The 22,936-nt window shown below is 39.9% G+C and overlaps 1 protein-coding gene across 32 annotated transcripts in view; it reads right to left on the minus strand.

Annotated features, from left to right (window-relative positions):
- ADGRL2 (adhesion G protein-coupled receptor L2) overlaps nt 1-22,936 on the minus strand; it is a 701,088-nt gene that overhangs the window by 389,636 nt on the left and 288,516 nt on the right. The gene's annotated exons all lie outside the window — the stretch shown is intronic.

Consider the following 22,936-nt stretch of genomic DNA (forward strand, 5'->3'; position numbering starts at 1 on the left):
TAAGTGTTTAACAAATACCACTATTATCATTACTATTCAGTCCAGTTGCTTAGATGGCTTTCTAAGATGTCATTTTTCATACATCTCTCCACTCCTCAAATCCTCCAATGGTTGCTCATTCCCTTCTGCTTTTATCAGGAACTACTAATCACTGGTTTTAAGGCATTCAAACATCTCTCTCTCTTATTTAACCTCTCTATTTTTCCACTATTCCCCAGATAGCATGCTTCGTTCCACTAAAGCCAACATATTCACTGTGCCTCATTCTTAGCTTTCTTGCCTTCCACCACTTTTTCACAATCTCCCTCCTGCTTGGTATTCCCTCCACCTTCACATCTAGCAGTTGACCTCTCTACCTATAGCCAAAGTCCTTTGGAAAACACATCTCTCTCATGGGGCTTTGATTGAGTAATCTCTCCTCTTTCTTATCACCTTATCTCCCCCATCTGACTTTTAAGCAACTGCATACTACCTAAGCACTTGGGGCACACATCTCCCAATAATGCTTCCATGCATATCTTCAATCTCTATTACCTTCACCAGTCTGAAATTTACTTTAGGTTTGCCTCTTCCATTAGGCTGTAAGTTTCTTGAAGGCAGGATCACGTTTAGTAAATTTGTTGCTCTTTCCCAGGTATTTAGTGCTCTGAACAAGAAAGGCAGTCAGTCCAATTGACTGCCTCAAATAAATGGATATATGGCCGAGGTGGATTTTGGGTTGATTTACTCAAGGTGTTGAGAATTAGTTTGGGAAGGCTTACCGGATGAGGCATAATTTTGGGAGGGCTTTGAAGGGGTGGAGGGTTGACATCTGGTGGAATTAGGTGGCCAAAAAAGCTAAGAAAATGCTGAAAGGACCACATTCTAGCCAATGCTAACAGGGCACAAAGGAGAATTTTGATTTTAATTGAAGACAATAGTATTTGCCACAGAGGGAGAGGGAAGAGATACAATTCTGATTTTTGAACTTCCAAATGCCTTTCTCCTTGAGTTTGACTACTTTAGTAGTGTTAATCTGCACCAATGACTGTCACCACCATCTGTCTCTCTAGCTTGAGTGGATATCACATTATTCAATGTGGGTGGCACAGAGTGAGCTTTGTCTTTTGAGGTGGGGTCACTCATGTGCAGTCCAGCAATTTCAGAAAACAGTGGGGATCCAGAGCAAGACACTGGGAAACAGCATAGGGAAGCAGCATGATATAGTGGGAAGAACACAGGCTTGGGAGTCAGAGGATGCAGGTTCTAAACCCGGCTCGGCCACGTATCTGCTGTGTGACCTTGGGCACTTTACTTCTCTGTACCTCAGTTACTTATCTGTAAAATGGGGATTAAGGCTGTGAGCCCCATGAGGGAGGGGGACTGTCCAACCTGATCATCTTATATCTACCTCAGCACTTAGAACAGTGCTTGGCACATAGTAGTGCTTAATAAATGCGACAATTATTATAATTTTTGTGGACTCAGATCAATTTGCCAGGTTGGTCAATTGGATCTTTCAAAGTCGTTATGGGATCAATTTCCTTTTCTAGCAGGGGTCATTCCATCTACCCTAATACAACCAAACCTCAAGCTGGAAAAGTCAGCAGGGAAGACTCAACTAGTACAGAGGCCCTTTGGTACAGATCAAGAGTGGTCTGAGAGATTCTGCATAGCCCTGCTGAATCCATATTTTGCCAAAGGGAACTATACCAAACAGTGTAGAGTTATCACCTTAAAATTGCCCCGATCAATATGACAACCTAAACTTGGACATTAATGATTCTGATTTTCCCCCCTAAAACAGGAACAGTGGCTGGGATTGGGCTGTAGGAAAATCTATCCCAGGCTCCCAAAGTAAAACAGGCAGATCTATCCCAAGCCCTGTGCCCATGCATTCTAAAGGAGTCAGCTTGGGCATGCCTGTGAGGAGCAGTGCTTAGTGTACTAAGCCTGGCACATAGTAAACACTTAACAAATACCATCATTATTATTATCATTATTATCCTGAAGGGGCCCAATTCTATATAGTGGCGCCACAAGAAATTAAAAGACCCACTAAAGTTAATATTCTCACATTATAACAACATCTTTCATAAATTATTAAAGCCCATACAATTTATTATCCCATGTTAAAAAAAAAGAACACACTGCATCGTGAGCCATTCTACTTAATTAATGATTTATTTTTTCAGGCTTCAATGTGCTGAGGTTTATAAATCATCCTGCTAAACCTCACACTGTTTCAAGGAAATGTATTTACTGTTCTTGCCCCCTTCCATCCAGTGATCCCCTATGCGGGTGGTTCATGTGCATTTATCTAGCATGAATCACCACCCTCTCTGTTTCATGGTGTTAGTTCCTTATATTGAGATGATAATAGCTAATGGATAGAAGTAGAGAAAATACCTTCCAGAAATAAATACCTTCTAGAAATACCTTCATATCTTAGGCGGGGAGACTGTGTGGCTCATCTAGGATATCATACTTTTCCAAAGCTTCTCTGCAAGCCAGAATCCTAGCATTATGCCTGGTCCTGTAGCCAACATTTTTTTTAAACCTTCATGTACATTTGGATATAGTTGAATCCAGATGGCATATGCTTTGTGATACTATCTGCCTCAGAGAGAGAGCAGTAAAACTAATGCTCTACCAAAATGCAGACCAAAAGGCATGAGACTACAAGCTATCTTAATACAGATTCTCTCATAAATGTAATTTGATACCAGCCCATGCTTCTGAAGAATTAAAATGTCGCATATAAATAATGCATGGGCCATACTTTCGATATGCTTTGAAGAACTAAAGATATAACCCCCTGTTATTCATACGCACTCTCAAAACACAAGAAACAGTAGAATTTTGAACTTTTAAATATGGTATTGTGGTTGATTCTTCATACTATTGCAAAATGAATTTGGAAATTCTGGAACACAAATTTTAAGTGGATATTAAAAGTTCCAGGTCATAAGGCTGGCAAACATCTATGAGTGGGGAGATAGTGACATTGCTGTCTAAAGTCTAAATTTTGGAAACTGCTATCTGAACTCCACTGGGCTGTTGGTTCAAATTCCATCTGCACAGGGCTTGGTAACAAGACTTGATCTTCCAGCCTACTCCTTGTTTAGCCTGAAGGGTAACCAGCACTCCGTCACTTCATGAAACCATGTTGAAGCATATAGAGGCAGGAAAAAACTACCCCAGGCTCCTAAAGTAAAGCATCTGCATCTATCCTAAGCTCTGTGCCCACCCTGTCTAAAGGAGGTGGCTTGGGCTTGTGTTGAAGCACATAGGGGAGTAGGAATTGGGCTGTAGGAAAATCTATCCCAGGCTCCCAAAGTAAAACAGGCAGATCTATCCCAAGCCCTGTGCCCATGCATTCTAAAGGAGTCAGCTTGGGCATGCCTGTGAGGAGCAGTGCTTAGTGTACTAAGCCTGGCACATAGTAAACACTTAACAAATACCATCATTATTATTATCATTATTATCCTGAAGGGGCCCAAGCAAGCAATAGATTGTAAAATCCTTGTGGGTGAAATCATGCCTACCAACCCCACTGTACTATTCTCTCCCAGTGACTTAGTTCATAGCTTGGCACACAGTAAATGATCAGTGAATACCATCAGTTGATTGATCAGTGTGGATATAGGAAATGCCACCCAACAATTTGGATAGGGCACCAGTAGTCTGATGGATACACCCCACTCTCCTCATATGCATTGGACTTAAAATTACAAATGGGCCATTGGCCTTGCCAAAAAGCATAGCTAGCGCTTCAGCTGTCCTTCTGCTGGTCTCTATATAAATGAAATCCAGAAACACTTTCTTAATGGTGGAGTCTTTTTTCAATGAGAGCTCTCAATGGTGTGGAATTATATGGTCTGAATACTCATTAAACGCTCTTCCATTCCAATGAGCATAAGCAAGAAAACTGGAAACCAGTGAGAAAACTGCTACCATTTCTTGGGAAGGAATTTAATAATAACAACACAATAATAGTAATAATAATAATAATTATGGTACTTTTAAACGCTATGTGCAAAGCGGTGTTTTAAGCCCAGGGATAGATACAAGTTAATCAGGTTGGACAGACTCTGTCCAACATGGAGCCCAAGGTCTCAGTCAGAGGGAGGGGCATTTAATCCCTATTTTACAGATGAGGCAACTGAGGCACAGAAAAATTAAGTGATTTCACACAGGTAAATTAAGTGTTTTTCCCAAGTGACAGCACACAAGTGACAGAACTGGGGTTAAAACCCATGTCCTCTGACACTCAGGCCATTGTTCTTTCCATTAGACCACAGTGTTTCCCAAGGCACAGATATTTCACTTCCTGATCGTTCAAGATGTAAGATTTCAGAATTACTATATTATATTTACCTGTTCATTCAAATAATCAGGCTGAGTAGACATCCCTTAAATGGTCTGTGACATTTGCAAAAGCAAAGATTTGCTCTGGTGTCCCTAGCCAAATGTGTTCAGACTGACTGAAATGCTTGACCGAATATGTGGTCCATTAGCATTTTTGCTGGGTTAAGAGAAATTTATTGATATTTCTTCTGGATTATCTGAAAGTGGCTGGCTTTAAACTAATGTTTGCTACCTGTCCTGGCTGAATTAATCTTTGACAACATACTACATGTGGGAAGAAGTCTCTGTTTGAAATATTTTTGGGTTCTGTCAAGGGCAAACATTTATTCCTATGGAGTGTTTTTCAGATTCTGATGCAGAAAATATTTACAAACATTTATGATGTTTTAACCATGAGTTAAGCTAAAATAAATGCCTGGGGGCCCAATTTAAAGATGGGAAACTACTGCATCAAGGAGAATGAGAATTGATACAGTTCACCTGATGGAAAAAACTTTTTATCGATCGGCATGTCACCATTTCCCACCTACCTTGCCCATCTATTCCTTTTCCAAAGATGATAGTTGTCAAAAGCAACTGATTAGAAAAGGAGTTATGGGTTCTTTTTGCAGTTATCCTCCACCTTCCTCTGGAATATATTTTTATCTTTCCATTTGTTTAGAAGGGATTGGAATTTTAAGCCATTCCCTCCTGTGCTCTGTTCATCTTTGCAGTCTGTCGATTTAAAGTCACCCTCCAGAAATTTCACTTCCACGAAACCCCATGGGATTATAGTTTACAATCAAGTTGCCCTGGATGCGCTTTACCTCAGGGAGGGTTTATGCGGCCACTTTACATCGAGTGAGGAACATCGGTCAGGTTTACTGTTCTGGGGTAATGATTTTTACGGCTTGTGCAGTTGGGTCAAGTCTGATTTCATTTCAAGGGTTCCCAGATCACATTCACTATCTGTGTCCACCACAGTCTAGAGTCTAAAGAAATGAGACTCTAGAATTGGACTTTCTTCCCCAACCATGGATTAAATTACAGATCAGATGAGGAGCAGATGAGGATCAGATCAGAAGAGGAGCCGTGGCCTCTCGGAAAGAACACTGCCTCGGAGTCAGAAGACCTGGTTTCTAATCCCGGCTCTGTCACTTGTCTGCTGTGTGGCCTTGGGTAAATCACTTAACTTCTCTGTGTCTCCGTTTCCTCACCTGTAAAACGGGGATTAAGACTGTGAACCCCATGTGATACAGGGGCTGTGTCTAAACCAATTATCTTGTATCTACCACTGCACTTAGTACAGTGCTTGGCACATAATAAGTGCTTAACAAATACTATTATTATCAGAGCACCATAACATACCATATCATAGAGATGATATCTAAACTGTCAGTGAATTCTAGTTTCTGGTTATTTGAATTCAACATACATATATACTCAGCTCTCTTAAAAATTTGGAGTTGAATTCTTGCAAAGCCCAAGGAGAAGGAAAATTCACGCTCCAGTATCATAGAAGCAGTGTGGCTCAGTGAAAAGATCTCTGGCTTGGGAGTCAGAGATCATAGATTCTAATTTCGGCCCGTCGTTTGTCAGCTATGACCTTGGGCAAGTCACTTCACTTCTCTGTACCTCAGTTACCTTATCTATAAAATGGGGATGAAGACTGTGAGCCCTACATGGGACAACCTGATTACCTTGTATCTACCCAAGTGCTTAGAACAGTGCTTGGCACATAGTGCTTAGTTCTAAGTGCTTAGAACTAAGTGCTTAGTTCTAAGTGCTTAGAACAGTGCTTGGCACATAGAGAAGCAGTGTGGCTCAGCGGAAAAAGCACAGGCTTGGGAGTCAGAGGTCATGGGTTCGAATCCCACTTCTGCCAGTCAGCTGTGTGACTGTGGGCAAGTCACTTAACTTCTCTGTCCCTCAGTTACTTCATCTCTAAAATGGGCATTTAGATTGTGAGCCTCACGTGGGACAACCTGATGACCCTGTATCTACCCCAGCGCTTAGAACAGTGCTCTGCACATAGTAAGTGCTTAACAAATACCAACATTCTTGTTGTTGTTAGTAAGTGCTTAACAAATACCAACAATATTATTATAGTGTCCAAAGCTGTGCACACAAACTATCTTCCAACAATGCAACATCCAGTATGCAGATAGGCTTATTTTGTCAATGTCTTAGCCTAAAGGTTTAGCAAAGGTGTATTTACTGGTGGAACCAAGAGTACTCTTTTAGAAAGTTAGCAATAATTACAAAATTTACCACAGTCAGACAAAATGAAGTTTCTTAGAAAGGAGCAGTACCTTCCCTAAAGACAGCAGTCTGGAGGAAATTGTCAAACTGGCCTTCCACATCAAAAATGATGGCAATGCTAAGTAGTGGTTCTGTGAGGATTATTGTTAGTTATTAATTGATTATAATTGATGACTATGAACCAAAGCATGTGCTAACCACTGGGGTAGTTAGTTACAAATTAACTAAATTACTAATTTCTATCTCAAGTGGATCTCACAACCTAAGAGGCAAGGAGAGCAGGTATTTCTAATCCATTTTAAAAATGATGAAACTCAGATACAGTATGTCCAAGATCAATTCAGTGGCTGAACTGGAATTAGAACCTTTGCTTCTTGATTAGATTATTTGGATCAATGACTCAACCACCGATTCTGCTATTATCACGGATATCATACTGTAAGAGAAAAAGATTTCTAAGAGGAAAGAAATGGGGAATAAAGGACAGTAGGAAGGGAAGAAGAGAAGATTCATTAGCCTAGTTAGAAAAGTCCCAGTAGTCAAACTAGAAGAAGAGCATTATTGCCTGTAAAAGTAACCAGATGGAATTTGTAACCAATGTTAGTACATTAACTGGCACTATAAACAAAAAGCAATACGAGTTTCTGACACTTCCAATATTTCAAAGAGCAGCTGCTGATAGTATTTGTTACGTTGTAATATTTCTAAAGACTGAGTCCTTGAAAAAGAGTGGACCTTTAACAAAGGGTATGATTGTTTTCAAGAATCTAAAATACAGAATAACATTTCAATTTATAAATGTTTATAAATATTTATTTATAAATTGAAAACAATTTATCTTCCAAAGGCTACTGTCTAGTGGCTTTCTGGCTTTAAATTTTTCATTCCCCAAATGAAGAAATTATTATGGAGATCTCCAATTGCTTTAGGACAGATCTTTAACCTGGCATCGAAGAAGACCTAACAATGGGATCTATTCTCCACTGGAAAAGTGAATAGAACTTCTGGTTAATATGAGTCATGTATGCTTTTCAGATTCTAACTATTAGGAGAAAAACAGCTGAATTAGACTTGGAGTCAACGATTAAAAAAGGGTATCACAAAAATGAACTGTATAACGTGATCTGAAATGAATAGAAGGAACTTTACCTTATAAATAGGGACTTGCCAAATAAAAAGAAAATCACCAGAACAAATATTTGTGTAGTGGAATGACAACCTTTCTAATCCTAAGCACTGGCATACGTTTTCTTAGATAATGTTTGAAGAAGCAGTTCTCCAGAAAATTATTCAGTGAACTAAAATAAGAGTTTCATTAACTATTTTGGAGAGATAATGAGGCCATGCTCCTCTTCCAGATGTTTCACTCATCATATAATTGTGATCTTTGTTCCAAACTCCCCGACTGCTGGATTTCCATCGCCTTGTTTAGCAAGTAGTGATTTATAGAGATGATGGGAAAAGTCGAGTGATTTAGAGAGGATGTGTTTCAAAGGGGGCATAACAGAGTATTTGCTCTAAATAGTACAGTGAATCAGTAAGCACATTCAATAGACTAGAGGAAAGAAATGCGATTCATAATCTTTTAATACATGAATATATCTATGTGCTTAGCCATACAGTTAGAGAATGATTTACAGAAAAAGATCTGTCTATAGATAGCTACTTATAGAATTATCTGTTGTCTAGATTCTTGAAGGCGCCTGATGTATATGCAATATTATTTACAAACACACTGACGAAGAGAATAGTTTTAAATTACCAAGAAGGAAGGTGAAGAACATAAAGATGTGTATGCTAAAATGTATATCAATAGAGAGGCATGTTGTAAAGTTTTCCATTGAGAATCTCAGCCTGGATATCTCTTTACTGACAGTCTTCACTAAGACTAAGAGAAAGTATGGGAAGTAGCAGGGTTTTGAGGAAACAATAAAAAAAAGACCAAATGATTAGAAAAATGAGTCACCAGAAACAGAATAATAGCATATATAACCCTTTTTCTTCTAAAGTGCTTTCATGTTCATTATTTCATGAATCTAAATACCTTCAAAACATTGGTGTGTGATAGAGAGAAACAGATATTATCTCCCTCGTAATATGAGGAAATGGAGGTCCAAAGAGGGTCAGGTCATCTGTCAGGTCAACAGTAGAACTGGCACCGCATCCCAGATGTCTACATCTCAGACCCAGGCTCCTTCCACTAGACCATGCCTGCCTGCCTTGAAAGAATGAAACTGGAATAAAAGATCTTGTACATCAGAGCTATGCCCAGGGCTCTGATCATCCCAACCGACTAGCCTGCAGGCAGTACTTTAATATCTATCCAGGTTTAGATAACCACTCTAGCACTCTTGTACACCTACTCTACTCTTTAAGCACTTTCTCGTTAACATATTCACTTTTCTGTTCTTTTCTTTCTACCATCTGTAACTTAGTTTCTGTCCGTCTTTTATATTGGATTGCAAGCTCCTTGAGGGGAATTTTAATTCTTTTGTACTATCCTAAGCCCTTAAAAGAATGCTTGCACAGAGGAGGTGCTCAGTAAATCCCCATCTGGGTAATGGGAATTAAGACTGTGATCCCCATGTGGGACAGGGACTGTGTCCAAATCGATTAGCTTCTATCTACCCCACTGCTTAGTACAGTGCCTGCCACACAGTAAGAGATTAACAAGTACCATAAATAAATGCTATTAATGGACTGGTTCATTCATTCGTTCAATTGTATTTATTGAGCGCCTACTGTACTAAGCACTTCGAAAGGACAATTTGGCAACAGATAGGGACAATCCCTACCCAACAATGGGCACACAGTCTAGAAGGGGGAGACAGACAACAAAACAAGTAGGCAGGCATCATTAGCATCAAAATAGATAAATAGAATTATAGATATATACACAGCATTAATAAAATAGATGGAATAATAAATATGTACAAATATATACAAGTGGTGTGGGGCGGGGAAGGGGGTAAAGCAGAGGGAGGGAGTAGGGGTGATGGGGAGGGGAGGAGGAGCAGAGAAAAAGGGGGACTCAGTCTGGGAAGGCCACCTGGAGGAAGTGAGCTTTAAGTAGGGCTTTGAAGGGGGGAAGAGAGCTGGTTTGGCGGATGCGAGGATGGAGGGCATTCCCTAAGTAGACCACTTCTCAGGTCTGATTCCAAATCTGGTGTGGAAGGAAAGAGGTAGGGGAAAGTTGGACAAGTATTACTATCTGCTGTTACAGTGGTTCTGCTGTTTCAACAGGATTTCTTACTAGTAGTAATAGGATTTACTAAGTGCTTACTGTGTGCAGATCACTGCACTAAGTTCTGGTAGAGAATGCTCAGGTGGGAATTGGACGGTTCCAGTTTCTAAGAGGGAAAATTTATTGGTGCCCCACATAGGCTCTCCTTTTGATCAACTGCCCTAAAAACTGGTAGCTTCAGTGGGAGAAGTGGGTGTCTTTCCCATATACTGGGCCCTAGACAGTTGCTTTGGCAGTCCTCTCCTCCTCCAATTCAGAGCTTCCTTTTATTGCCTTTAAATCTTTCGTTGCAACTCTGTCTGTCCATCCTTACCTTCCAACTCTCAAGTTTTTTTCTAACACCAAGTCATCAGTGGTGGGAAAGAAAGGTATTTACTGTGGCAATCCTGACGGCAGGCTTAGAAAACGATTTATATACTGTTAACGATTTACGTACTATTGGGGCCAACCATATCCAAGAATCACTTTGCAGGTTCATCCCCTTTCTCCCAAAGAGCAACAAACAATCACACATCTGGAGTCCACTTTTAGTATCCAGCCCCTCCCCAATCCTTTCCTTCCCTCTCTCACCCCAAAAGCTGGTGGTATAAAGCAAAAGTACCGCTGCTTATCAAGAGTAGCCATCATACACCTTGATTATTGATGAGGAAAGTCACTCTTCTGTAGGCTACTCCATTCAGGGCATGGGGCAGAAGAAAAGCCTTGTCATGCCATGATGGCAAGAGGGTTTATAAGTCTAGGGCCACTGATCCCTGACAGTGGCCATTTCTCCACTAGACTTTTCCAATGCTTAGGACAGTGTTCTACATACAGCAAGAGCTTGGTAAATGCCAGTGATTGATTGATTCATCAACTGAAGCTCAGATGGCTTTAAAATCTCTTGCTTTCTTTTTTTTCCCATGTGACTCAGATGTACAGCCTGACATTTGGGGATTCTTTGTTTAGAAACCTGGGAGTGGATGGGGAAGTGGTAAGCTCCTTGTGGGCAGGGAACATCTATCAACTCTGTTGACTGCACTCTCCCAAGTGCTTGGTATAGTGCTCTGCACAGAGTAAGTGCTTCAATAAATATAGTTGATTGAGAAGAACTTGGACCATCTTGATTATATTTGCAATCATGGAATAATCACGTGTCTTAGAGTTGACTTTACTCCCTACAGTGGGGAATGCGGGGTTTGGTGCCAACTTAGAGTTTCTCTTTCAACATAGGTGAAGAACAATCAATAAATCGTATCTATTGAAAGCACTCACTGTGTGTACTGTACTATGTACTCGGCAGAGTACAATATAACAGGGCTGGCAGACACTTTTCCTGTCCACAAGAAGCTTACAGTAAAAATGGGGTGGGAGAAGGGGAACAGAACTGAAGGGAGATAGTGTATCTAAGTCTCAATCATTGGTATTTCAATCAGTGATTTATTAACCACTTACAGTGAGCAGAGGACTATACTCTTACTTAGGATAGTACAATACAGCACAGTTGACAGACATGTTCCCTGCTCACAATGTGCTTACAGTCTAGAGGAGGAGACAGACATTAAAATAAATTACAGATATAGTAAATACGGATACGTACATAGGTGCAGCGGGGTTGAGGGTAGGGTGAATTTGAAATGTTCAAAGAGTATGGAACCAAATGAATAGGTGATGATGATGGGAAAGGAAGTAGGTGAAATGCGGGAAGGCTTCTTGGAGAAGATGTGATTTCAAAAAGACTTTGACTGTGGGAGTGATGATCGGACTGCAATGAAATGGGAGAGAGTTCCAGAACAGAGGCAAAACGTGGGTGAGGGGTTGATGCCAAGGGAGAAGATATCAAGAGAGAGTGAGTAGGGTCGCATTAATGGAACAAAATTAGTACACTGGGTTGTCATAGGCAGTCTAGCATAGAGGATAAAACATGGGCTTGGTAGTCAGAAGGTCATAGGTTCTAGTCCAGGCTCTGCTCTTGTCTTCTTTGTGACCTTGAGCAAGTCACTTCATTTCTCTGGGCCTCAGTTACCCCATCTGTAAAATGGCAATGACTGTGAACCCTACACGGGACAGGGCCCATGTCCAACCTGATTTCCTTGTATCTACTCTAGCACTTAATACAGTGCCTGACACATAGAAAGCGCTTAACAAATACCATAATAATAATGTTACACTTGAGGTGAGATAGAACGGGATGAGCTGATCAAATGTTTTAAAGCCACTAATAAGGAGTTTCTGTTTGATGCAGAGGTGTATTGGCAACTATTAGAGGTTTTTGAGGAATGGGGGAGTGGTGAACTGAATGCTACTTTAGAAGAATGATCTAAGAATGAAATAAGGACTGGATTGAGGGACATGGGAAGCAGCACCCGTCAATGACTCTTCAAAAGACACAGAAGACCCAGAGCCAGAGAGAGAGGGTCTGAGAGGACAGAGACATAAAGACATGGTCCTAGAGACAACCCAGGTTCCTGTAACCCAGAGGAAAAGGCCTCAAGCCTGGGTCTCAAGCTCGTCCAGGTTCTGGATTCTATTAACGGTGCATCAAGTCCTCTACAATCAAGCACCGGGAATAATCTGAAACCTGAGCTAACTCCTTGTAGATTCATTTCCTGCAGAAACCATTTAATTTGAAATTACAGATGCCTGTCTCGCCCAAAGAACTCTACATGCAAAGCCATTGGTAAACTCTTTATGAGCAGAGAACATTACCCACAGTGTTCGGCACAGACTAAGTGCTCAATAAATACCACTGATGGATTTATTGAACATTCCAATGCTGAATAGGGAGAGAGAATACCTCCTTTTCCCTCTTTGAGTGCCCCCCCCCCCCCTTGCCCCATGTTATGTGCTAATTAATGTAAGGCCACGGTCTAGTTACCCAAGTTACAGAGCCAATGTAGCCTTCAAGAAAGGCTAAAAGAACATTAAAAATAGAAACCCAAATCCTTTAAGTTTTTTATAAAACAAAATGATTTGGAAGCTAAAGGAAAGGGCAAATGTGCCACAGTGTTTAGTATTGAATATTGATAGATTATTTCACTTACTCTTTATAATTCTGGTCAGTCAAGCTGAACACTTGGGAGTTTCTTAATCTCAATAATGATTTTGCTTATGTCTGGAATAACACTGCTTTAAATTGTATGCTATTATCTAATCACACATTAAAAATCAGGGAGGCAAAACAGCTTGAGACTCAAATACCACTATTCATAAAGTCCAGTAAGAGAAGAGAAATAAATGGATAAAAATCTGGTACAGTTGCAAGCCCCAAGTTTCTCTTTTGCTTCCAGTTAAATTATGATTTGTTGGGGTAAGAAAGGGTTCTGATGTGGATTTGAAGACTTGGAGACATCCAACTCTGGCTTTGGGGCTTTGATGAGTCAATTTCTGTGGGTGATACAGCTATTTCACATGATACTATAGTTGGAATTTGGGTTGAAACCCAAATTGTGAAAATCTGGCGCAGTAATCCACCCTTATTATTTCCACCCACAGTGTTTCTCTTCCTATATTAGTCACCTGTTAAGTCCTAACATATATAAACGTTTGGGATTCAGAACATCTCAAACTCTTGAAAATCAACTTGATAGAGTTTCCTTGAAAATGTGAACTATTATTTACACATAATGAATCCCATTTTCTGGTTTTCCCACTTTCCAGGCTTATAGACCTTCTCCTTCAAATGACAGAAGTATATAGCCCAGTAGATGCACAGGAGTCCAACCAGCAACTTGAAAGGGCTTCCTTCTGACGGAAGTAATCTCTCTCATGAGACCACTGGATGGAAGGTCTGGAACACCAGATTTCCATCAACGGTTTAGCCCACAGCTATCATAGTATAGTATTTATTAAGAATTTAATATGAGCCAGGCTCTGTACTAAATGGTGAGGAAGATAGGAGTTAATTGGGTTGGACACAGTCTCTGTCCCACGTGAGGCTCACATTCTCAATAACCATTTTACAGATGAGATAACTGAGGCACAGAGAAATTAAATGACTTGCCCCAAGTCAAACAGCAGCCAAGTAGCAGAGCCGGGATTAGAACCCATGACTTTCTTGTGGTGATCCCACAACACGCTGCCTTATTAGTGACTGTTTGTGATCCTGCAAACAACAAGAAGGAAGAGGCTCAGGAAGACTGATGGGCTCTACTTGAGGCAGGTGACTGCGGACCTGTGGTAGCTGAGCATGGAGAGAGGTGTGGTCTTCTCTCCCTGTTCTACCAAGCAACGGGCCTGGACCAATCAATAACTGCCATGTGGAGCCACAGTTGCAACACCTAAGGCAGACAAAAGGCAGTCACTATGAATCGCGAGGGAGGCGAGAGGCATGCAGATAGAGGCACGTGGAGAAGAGGGAAGCACCTGGAGCAGAAGCATGCAGAGAAACAAGAAGGAAGCACGCTGAGAGCAGCAGAAGGAGCAGGAGAGCAGCATAAGGCAGGAGCTCTTGGAAGCAGAAAGAAGAAGCACTGGCAGAATGGGCTTCTTTGACTAACAGACTGCTATTGGGCCCTAGGTGGAGTGGGGTGAGTGAGTATGTGTCACTCCCGTGCATGTTGGTAAAACTAAATAAAAACTTTTCACAGTAACCTTGGTGATCAGAGGTGTGGTTTGAACTCTATTATGTATCACCAAGGTTTCCCCAGTTCAGGAAGGTCCTGGTTGGTATGAACTGGGGGCTCGTGACACTTCTGACTCCCAGGCCTGTGCTCTATCTTCTATACCATGCTGCTCCTCCAACTTAGGCAGGGTTAGTATCAGACATTCAGTCACACAGGGGCAAAGCCAGAGGGGATGCCCCCCAGATTCTACCTGATGCCATCGTGGCATGGGGCCATTCACATGCATCATAACATAATCAATCATTCAATCAATTGCAGTTACTGCATGTTACTATAGGCAGACCATTGGATTAAGAGTTTGGGAGAGGAAAATATGTCATCATAAGTAAGATTTTGTAAAATAGTGTTACTCCAGCTCCACCTTTTACCACTCAATTAATTGAGCTGGGTGACCTCACTAAGGATTACTTCCATTCAGCCATCATCTTTAAGAAGGACAGTGGAGCAGCTATCTCCACATATTTCTTGCACAAATTTATTTATTTATATGAGAGAAACCACACATGAGAAAGGCAGCTATTGTGGGAACAAGTTGTGTAACTACCATCTCTGAAAAGCTCTGAATTCATTCAATTGCATTTATTGAGCACTTTCTGCATGCAGAGCACTGTACTAAGCACTTGAAATGTCATATTTGAGAAAGTAGACTAGTGGATAAAGCATGGGCCTGGGAGTTAGAAGTCTAATCCCAGCTCTGTCAGTTGTCTGCTGTGTGACCTTGGACAAGGCACTTAACTTCTCTGTGTATCAGTTCCCTCATCTGTAAATTGGGGATAAAGACTGTGAGGCCCATGAAGGACAGAGACTGTGTCCAATCTGATTACCTTGTACCTACCCCAGCACTTAGTACAGTGCCTGGAATATAGTAAGTGCTTAACAAATACCATAAAGAAATACAAAAAACATAAAACTGTGCAGCTGTCTCAGTTTTCCCACATGCTGAGACAGTGGCTTATTTTGCCTACCATCTGAAGTGTGGGCCTGGGAGGTAGAGGAACTGGGCTATCATCCCAGTTCTGCCACATGCCTTCTGTATGACTTTGGACAAGTCACTTCACTTCCTGTTTCCTCATCTGTAAAATGGGGATTCAAATGCCTGTTCTCCCCCTGCTTCACTCCAAATGGTGAAGTCCATTTGGGATGGTTTGGACTGTGTTGCATGTGATTAAGTGCTCACTATGTCCCAAGTACTGTGCTAAGCATTGGGATTGACACATTGTGTCATATCAGACACGGTGTCTGCTCAACATGGGTGAAAGATAGAAGGGAGCAGAAGGGCCATGTGTAAATCAAAAGAAGGATGCATAATATTTTCCCTGAATCTCCTGCACCAGATGGAGGAGATAGACAGCCAGCATTGGCTCAGCATACTTTCTTGTCTGCTTTTCCTCTTCTCTCCTCTGGTTTCCAGATGCAAGCAGTGGATTTTCAGAGTTAGAGGGCTGGGAAGGGAGCACAGATGGATCACAGCTAGGAGGCAGTGACACTTCTAAAAGTCCAGGGCTAGGGTATTGATGGAAGCTGGATCTAGAAACACGAAAGTACTTCTGAGATTAGGCTGAATCTAGAAACACAAAGGCACCCAAGGTGGGGCTGAATTTTGAAATGTCAGTGCATCCTAACTTGGGCTGGATCCAGGAACACAAAGGCACTTGAGTACTATCTGGATCTAGAAACACAAACACAACTGCAGTCTGGCTGGATCTAGAAACACAAAGGCACATGAGATCTTGCTGGGTCTAGGAACACATAGGCACCGGAGTCCTGCCTGAGAGACTGGACAGAGAGAAGGATAAAAAATGGTACTTCACTCTCCTGTCTGAACTCTCACCATCCAAACTTTGTCTCTCTTGGTTGTTTCCAGAAGGAGGACAAGGATAGATTATATCTATTGAAGTTAGGGTTCGGGGGTTCCCATGTGATGGTGGTTAATGAAGGCATCCTGAAAATCTTGCCATTTGATGCATAATTTCAGACCTGGGATGACCATAAGACCAATAAGATCACCAACTGGTGTTCTGATCCTTTTTTTTGGGGGGTGGGGTGATTGTTGAGTGCTTCATTCATTCATTGAATGTGTATAAATCTATAATTCTATTTATTTATATTGATGTCTGTCAACTTGTTTTGATGTTTGTCTCCATTCTTCTAGACTGTAAACCCAGTGTGGGCAGGGATTGTCTCTATTGCTGAATTGTACTTTCCAAGTGCTTAGTTCAGTGCTCTGCACACAGTAAGCGCTCAATAAATATGGTTGAATCAAATGAATGAATGAAAGTGGCAGAACTGGGATTAGAACTCAGGTCCTTCTGTCTCCAGGGCCAGTGCTCTATCCATTAGGCAACACTGCTTTTCATGGTCTACCTGGTCCCAGATCTGTCTCACATCTCTTCCCTCAAGCCATTTGGTCAGCTTTTTAGAGTTAAAGGTTGTGAGGAGAAAGCCAGTAGCTGATTGCCACTCACAGCAGCATACCTCATCTCCGCCTGAAATCAGCTGAGAATAGGCTGCCTATGTACTTTCCAAGCTCTTAGTACAGTAATTTACACACAGTAAGCGCTCAATAAATATGAATGAATGAATGTAACAGAACGGTGCCTAGATCTCATAATTACTTCTCTATTGATAAACCTACCTGGATGATTTTTAATATCATGATATATGTCTATTGAAAATGTCACTGACTCTGATCATTCTTAATAGTAGTTGAGAAATGATTTCAAAGAAGCAGTGTGGCCCAGTAGAAAGAGCCTGGACTTGGGAGTCAGAGGACCTGGGTCCTAAACCCAGCTCCAGCACTTATCTGCTGTGTGACCTTGGGCAAGTCACTTAACCTAAGCAAGTCACTGTGCCTCAGTTCCCTCTTCTGCAAAATGGAGATTCAACACCTGTTCTGCCTTCTCTTAGACTGGAAGCCCCATGTGGAACCTGATTATCTTATATCTACCCCAGCACTTAGTAGAGTGTTTTACACACAGTAAGCGCTTAGGAAATATTATTATCATTAGTTTTATTATGACAGTAGTCAGAACTGAGTCTAACATTATGCTAAATAAATCCAAGCCTTCATCCAGTGTGGATGGGATGAGAAGGAAAAGTGGGATTTATTTAAAAAAAAATGAAATAACACTGATCCATAGCATTGCTGCCATTTATGGTCCTATTTTCTAAGCCCTAGGATGCTCTAGGGATTCAGCAGATCTGTACATTTCATTTGTACGTGTGTATGTTGTACTACTAGATTTTAAGCTCTGGAGCAGGGAATGCATCTAATAATAATGTTGGTATTTGTTTAGCGCTTACTATGTGCAGAGCACTGTTCTAATCTCTGGGTTAGATAGAGGGTACCAGGTTGTCCCACGTGAGGCTCACAGTCTTAATCCCCATTTTACAGATGAGATAAGTGAGGCACCGAGCAGCAAAGTGACTTGCCCAGAGTTACACAGCTGACAAGTGGCAGAGCCAGGATTTGAACCCATGACCTCTGACTCCCAAGCAGTGATTCCATTATATTGTACTCTCCCAATCACTCAGTATAGTGCTTTGCACACAATAAATATTTGCAAATAAATAAATAGCAAGCACTCAATAACTACGATTGATTGACTGATTAGCACAATTATTGTTAACACTAATGAGGTGTCACTGAAACTTTCAAAATATAAGCTCCCTCTTTTAAAATAGAAGATAAATAAAATAATCCATCTTTTTTTCTTGAAAAGTTACTGATTATTCAGAATTACTATTAGTAGTACTGGTGATTGGCAAATAAACTAGATGAATGGTAAAAGTGAAACTCACTGAATCATAATAAGCCCAGTGGGATTTTTCAGCCTGAAAGGTGACTTGGAAAATCAGACCAGATTCCTGCAAGACTCTTGCGCCTCTGCATATTCAGCTTCCACTGATGGTAAGGAAAAGTCGGCATTCAGAAGCAAGGTATCCAGTGCAAGAACTGCTCTGATTATCCTTTTCAACATATTAATGGAAGAGAAGCATTTACTTCTTTTTGTGCTTTGGACCACGTAACCTAAATTATCTCAAACGGAACCCCCTACCTAGACTAATGCATAGATTTAGATTACACCCAAATTGCAAAAAATTGGAAAATAGATACTAATAATGCCCAGTAATCGCAAAGCATAATAGAATTCACATTTATTGTCATTGGCTTTAGCTAGTGAAATAAAAAGACGAATCAGTTTAGAGATTTAAAATTTGAATTTGACATTCCTGGCCCTGAGCTTTCCCCACTTCACTATCTGAGATGAATGAAGCCATCAAAATAGGCCTCACTCTCTCCTATGCCAGTAGGGCAAAAGTTGATCTCCTGAAATATTATTTTACCAAAGTTTGGAAATGATGGAGTCATAATGACAAAGGACAACATAATAAATCAGTCTGGCACAGGAATGAATTTAACATATGAAATATTGACCAGAAACAGTCGCTAGGCTTGTCATTCTTCAGTAAGATGAAAAGCCGAGCAACCCCAACCAAATGTCACTGCTGAAAATGTGGCAGGAAACTTTTTATTGAAGTCAGCTACTGGTCACCAATGTCACCCAGGCTGAGCCAAAGTAATACAAGGCCCAAGAAACCTGATAGGGAGGGTTCAGATTCTGATGCACAATCTCCAGTAATTCTGCATGTAATACATAATAATACTTCCTGTTTATTTGAGACGTCCTCGTCCTCCAAGTTAAAGATAAAAACATCTGCCTCCCACGTGTGTGATTTTGTGTTGTAACTTCTGTGCTCCTTTTGCCCCACCCTACAATGCTGGTCTATGAACAATGCATTCGCCTGATTGTAGCTAAAATAATCCTAAAGCCATTTTGACTTCTGGTGCAAATTGCATAGAAAAAGTAAAACCATTCATCCCCTAACCTCCCAAATGTAACCTACTACATGTCTTCAGAGTGTTAGAATTATTGCAAACACACAAAACTACAAAGAAATTGTAAAGAAATGATTTCATCTGTGTATGATTTTAATCAAGCTTGGCCTACTGTTAAAAGAGCTGGTTAATGACGACTGCATTTCCCTACATTAGTCTAGACCATGTAGTTCTATATCAGTCAACCAAAGCTTATTGCTGGAACAATAGCTAGAGGCTCTGCCACACACTCAAAAAAGACAGCTTTAGTTTGAGTTTTTCTGTTCACTACCGCTAACAAAAAAAAGTCCGTTTGTAAGCTTGAAATATGAGTGGTCTCAAATCCTATTTTTGATGTGTAGGGTTCTGTAACTCCGAACTTTTAAGGAGTTGCCTCTATTTTTCGGACAGCTTTCGGGCTTATGCTCTCCCAAATGCTTAAACAGTACCCCACACAGAGTTAAACGCTCAATAAATACCATTCATGAATTGATTGTTTGGGTGATGCATTTCAATGCCTCAACAAATAGAGCAGGAAAACTCAGAGAAAGAGTCTTGTGAGTTTAATATGAATGTTAAGGTGATTCTGGTGATTAAGAGAGGGGCAATAGAAAAGATCCCTGCAGGAAAATCTTCTACATGAATTTTCTATTCTGAGACCAAATCCCATTTCTTCCTGCTTCAGTAATTGCTATTATCCACTGTACACTGTTGAAGTTTATATTACAGCCCATTTCAACACATTTTGTTTAGTTAAATGGAAGTGCATCACTTTTAAAGAAAAGCTCTATTGCCAAAAAATATAAACAGCCCTAACTTTGATTAATACAAATATTTTAAACCAGAACATTCTGTTACATCTTACAAAAACAATCCTCAATGTAGCTGATGGGAAAAAAGGCTTTCACGCATTAGACGAATCAAATGAAATACAGCTGTAGAAGGAACTTTTAAATAAATATAAATGCATTTACCATTTCACAGGCTATGTTTTCTACTTAAATAGAGTTGTTTTCGAACGCTTTCTGTTTCATTAGGAAAATTGAAAAGTTTTTATAGTTCTTTTTCTGTAGCATCCTATTTAAATTTCAAAGCTCTCTAATTAAAAGAGACCATTAAAATTATTCCTACTGCCCACTTGAAGATTTATTTGCTAATAAGCAACTGGACAAGAGATGTGTGAAATGAATAGTTGAAGAAAAACTCTGACAGCAAAAGAGAGGTCTGGAGGGTAAAGTTAGTTTATTAGCAGCACCATTTGTCATGAATAGCTCCACTGCACGTATAAAAGCAAATCCCACTACCTTAGAAGATTAATTCTGAAGGAGGCACTCTTGGGTCAAAGTATACATAAGCGTGTGCCTAATCTCAGAGAAATCAGGCTATTTTCTCACAGCAATTAAGCAGAGGTCTAGGGTTTCACCCACAGTGTATTTAAACACAGGATACAATTAAACCCCAAAGTATTAATATCTTTACTGTGCAAAATTGCCCAGGAAATAGATTTTGCCCTCTTTCAAATGAAAAGCAAGACAAATTAAGAGGATGCCTTTACTTTAGACCAATTTCTCTGAAGTAAGTGTGAACTATTTGAGTCTAAATGAGCACGCCTTTTACTACAATGGGATATTTCTTATTTTATCTCGGTATTTTAAGGCATCCTGAGAAATCTCTTCTCGACTACTCAATTTCATTCAGCAACAGTGAAGTTGTATGAAATAATACTATTTTGAAGCTGCATTGGTATCTCCATCTGAAAATACATTAAACAGCAGCTCAGCAAAAACTGGGCTCATATTAACCAACAACAAAACCCTGCCATGAAGTTTTGCAAGTACCGAAACATTTTATTAAGTGCTGAAGAGTTTATAAAGATTTGTCTTCCTCAGTTCCACCACATTAAAGATTTCTAGTTGCATAAGCAAAACAAGTAGATTTTCCCTATGAAAATGAATGCCAATTAGAAACCCTTCACTGAGAAGAGAGAATAAAATATTTAAAGTACCAACCCTTATTTGTTGCTCATTGATTCCCTAAAGGCAAAAATCTTTTAATAATCCAAGAATCATATTAAATAAACTCTCACATGTTTTTCATACCTCTAGAAATCCTTTAAGTGTTAATAGACTTTCACATTTATCACTAATATTGTTACTTCTCTTTTGTCTACATACCAGATCTATAATCCATTTCATCACCATACCAATTTTTGTGGGGTGGGTTTGGGTTGAGGGGAGAGAAATCAATAGTTTTTCATTTAGTCATCTGATTGGGATTTTCTATCAAGACAGTTGTTTGTACACAGCATAACACTGTTCAGGGAGAAATTCTGAAACCCATACACTGGTTTGCTCTTTTAATGTGGTAACTCTTAACAGTACGGCAAAACATAAATCAAATCTGATGTGAATCACGGTAGATTTTATTCCCCCCCCCACCCAAATTGTGCTTTTACCTGAAATTCTGTAGTTAAGACGACATGCAAGATGGAATATAGTCCTATTTGTAGTTGGAGATTTTCATTTTATGTGCTACAAGGGGTATGAGGGGATAGTTTAAATATTACTAAGTTTTTTTTTTAACAGGATCAATGATTTTAATACTACTTCTTTCTGACATCACTGGCAAATTGGACTACTCTGTAACCTTTAAAAGTGCAGCATATCCCAAAACGAGTTACTTATTAAACAAATGTTCTTTTTTCAGTGCAACTGACCTTTAAATGATTATTTCTCAGCACTAGCAACAAAGGGAATCTCACCTATCACCTTTACATTTTTGATGTGCTACACTGAGTGGATCCATAACCTTTTCAGAACATATAACATACTGCACAACACAGAATTACTTACAGACTCTAATGAATTTTTTTTTTTGGTGAAGTTATACCAATCTTTATTGAAAAAATGAAAAATAGAGGAAAAAAAAGGAAAAAAAGGAAATAATAAAAAAAGAAAGTGATGGAATAAAAAAGCCCCACTCAAGCACTATACTTCACCTACATTGGACAGCATTTAGTCAATCTTGGAGCAATTCAGAAAATGTATTTTCAAAGTACTGTTGATGACTTTTAAGGAAATTTTTTGCCCAAATTCCAACACCAGGGAAAATGTCACATAAATATTTGCATTTGCTTAAAGAAAGACAGTCTTCTGGTCTTGTAACACTCTGATATAGCAATCAACATGAAATCCCTCAGTTTAGGAAATGTTTGCAGAACACTTGAGCTTAAAATATTTCCGACTAGTGTGGTACCCTTTTTCAACTTACTTAGAAAAAAAATCTTTTGATACCCCAAAGACTATTGATTAAGTCCATTATCCTGAACATCAAGGAGTTTTAAGAACTCTATTGCCTCAGAAACAGACGCTTTTATAAAAGAGACAATATGCATAACGAAATTTATGGTTTCACATGATTAAGGGAAGATGGTGATTTTAAACTTTGTTTTTTGGAGATCAAATCACTTGGCGTGCATTTGGAAATGCTCATGCATTCTGGAAGCCCTTTAGAAATATGAAAAGATTGAAGTTTTTTGAAGCAATGATAACCTTTTAGAAGTGATAGCCTAGTTTACACTTTAGTAACGTAGTAATCTGATAAAGATTTCATCTTCATCAA

This window comes from Ornithorhynchus anatinus, chromosome 4 (genome assembly GCF_004115215.2).
Source record: "Ornithorhynchus anatinus isolate Pmale09 chromosome 4, mOrnAna1.pri.v4, whole genome shotgun sequence".
NCBI classification, from domain to species: domain Eukaryota; kingdom Metazoa; phylum Chordata; class Mammalia; order Monotremata; family Ornithorhynchidae; genus Ornithorhynchus; species Ornithorhynchus anatinus.